Below are 2,784 nucleotides of genomic sequence, written 5' to 3' on the forward strand. Positions count from 1 at the left end.
TGAGGAGCGTATCGCGACAGGCGGGGGAGGCGAGCGCCCGCCGCCTTTTTCTCGCGCCCCGGGCCCGGGCGCTATCGCGATAGCGGCGCGAAGCGGAAGTGGGGTGGGGGAAGTGGGCCCGGGGTTGTGCTGACGACGGGGGTCTGGGCTCAAGGGAGGCCGCGGCGTCTGCCGATGGCTCCGCGGAAGCTGACCGGGCCCGGTCCAAGATGGCGGCGGCGGAGGAGGCCTCCCCTCCTCTCTTCTCGTCTCTGGCGCCGACCCGCCCCCAAGCCCCGAATATAGACCTGTTATTGCTCCTGCTGCACGTCACTCTTAACCCTTGGAGGCGTTCTATTGGTTCTTGGTGGGGATGCGGCCGGCCCCCTTTCACGGATTGGGTGATTGGCCCAAGGCGCGGCGTTCGATTGGCCTCCCGCGCAGCCGGCTAGGATTGGTTCAGATTTTCCTCCCCGCTCCGCCTCCTCCTCCCGCCTCAGGGCACAACACGCCAGCGCGAGGACCAGTACGTCAATCAAGAGGACCGTCTCGTGCTGATTGGATGCACCCGCCCCCTTCTCCTCAACCAATTGGTTGGGGGGTGGAGCTAGGACACTCAGGGGCGGGAAGTCGTCCGTCAAGTTTAGAGTCGTTTTTAATTGGTAGCGAGGGTATATTCTTCCCTGAAACCATTGGTTGATCCTGGAAGTGGGTGGGGAAAGCGGAGGAAGGCATGGAGAGTGGGCGTTAGAGGCCGCGTACCTAATGGGAGACAGACAGGTGCCTTCAAAGTGGGGAGGAGGGGGGCCGGGCCGAAGTCATCTGCCAATCAAAACAGCTACTGGGCCAAGTGGGAGGAGCTGGGCATAAAAGCCCACCCCTTTTTCTTCGTTGGTCCTGGCTGTTGTCCTTTATGCCAGCTTGGCCAATAGTGTAGTGGGTGGGAGGTACCTGTTCATAGAGCGTGTGAAAGAGGGTGTAGCTGACAGGTGTGGGTCATGGGCGCATCCTTCAAGCATCCCTTGCGTCCCGGCCAGGTAAGCCGTAAACTCTATCAGCTGCTTTCTCTTTATTCCAAATGCCTCTGTATTGGCACGTCTCTGAAATTCATTATTTGCTGAATGAAAGAAGGAAGGAAGCAGACAGAGTCCCTCCAGGTACCATGCATAGCAGAATTGGTGGAGTGCGCGAGGCGTGGAGTTTTTGTCCTGCTCTGACAGTTTATGTGACCAGATGGTGAAACAGCCATTCTCCTCTGCACCTCCGTTTCCTCGGTGTTTTGAGGACGCTGCGGAAGGTGCAGATGAGACTGGGCTTTCCCGCCTACGGTTGCTTCCTAAAATGCCTGATAATTTTAGATCTCAGCCTCATTGTCTTCTTGGGGAGAAAACTTCCTTGACCTCCCCTGCTGATTCCTCATGTGAGCCCTGTTCGCTAGGGTTTGTTTTTGCACGTTTACGGAATCATTTTTGTAATGATTCGGTTTCTTCGTCTGGATTTTGCATTCTCGGCACTTAGCATACAGGAAGCACTCAGTAACCATTTGAGAATGAATGCGAGGCATGATTTGTGTGTGAAAGCTCATGGTCACTGAGGCTTTCATGAGCCCGCAGGCTTTTGCCCAGGGTCACACAGTCGGGATGGGAAGCCAGATCCGAGGAGGAAAGTGAGGTAAATCCAAGCAGAGAACTCAAATATTGAGCCATTCTGCACAACAGGCATTAGAATTCCCTGAGACAAAAGAGGGAGGAATACTTGTAAAAATGTATATTCTTAGGTTCGCACACAGACCCACAGGAGAGGCCTAGGGATCTGGATTTTTCCAAACTTCCCAGATGATCCTTGTGTTCTAGAGCTTTGCTATTCAAAGCATGGCCCCTGGATGGAGCAATGCTGCTCTGACTTCTGAGGAATCACCTACAGATGTTAAAATGCAGAATCTGCTTTTCTTTTTTCTTTCTTCTTTTTTCTTTTTTTTGTGTTTGTTTTGAGTTGGAGTCTCACTCTGTCGCCCAGGCTGGGGTGCAGTGGTGCGCTCACGGCCACCCCAGAGCTGACCTGCTGGGCTCCAGCGATCCTTCTGCCTCAGCCTTCCAAGTAGCCGGAACTACAGGCGCACACTACCACGCCCGGCTAATTTGATTATTGTAGAGACGAGGTCTCAGCAAGTTGCCTGGGCTGGTCTCAAACCTGCGGGCTCAGGCAATCCACTTGCTTGCCTTGGCTTCCCAAAGTGCTTGGATTACAGGCTAAGCCACCAAACCCCACCACAGATTCTGCTTTTTCTTTTCTTTTTGAATCAGAGTCTCACTCTGTCTCCCAGGCTGGGGTGCAGTGGCACGCTCACGGCTACCGCAGCCTCAACCTGCTGGGCTCAGGTGATCCTTCCACCTTAGCCTTCCAAGTAGCTGGAATGACAGGCACGCACCACCACACCCAGCTAATTTTTTGATTTATTGTAGAGATGAGGTCTCACCAAACTGCCCAGACTGGTCTTGAACCCATGGGTTCAGGCAATCCTCTCACCTCTGCCTCCCAAAGTGCTGGGATTACAGGCATGAGTCACCGCACCCGGCTAGATTCTGCTTTTCTAACAAGCTCGCAGGTGATGCTGATGGTCCACAACTCACACTTTGAGCAGCCAGGATTCAGTGGGGTGGTTCTTGAACTTGGCTTCACATTAGAACCAACCAGAGAGCTTAAAATTCAGATATACAGGCCGGGCTTGGTGGCTCAGCCTGTAACCCCAGCACTTTGGGAGGCCGAGGCAAGTGGATTGCCTGAGCCTGCGGGTTGGAGACCAGC

The sequence above is a fragment of the Carlito syrichta genome, unplaced genomic scaffold, assembly GCF_000164805.1.
Source record: "Carlito syrichta isolate Samal-C Ts95f unplaced genomic scaffold, Tarsius_syrichta-2.0.1 Scaffold316208, whole genome shotgun sequence".
Classification (NCBI taxonomy): Eukaryota; Metazoa; Chordata; class Mammalia; order Primates; family Tarsiidae; genus Carlito; species Carlito syrichta.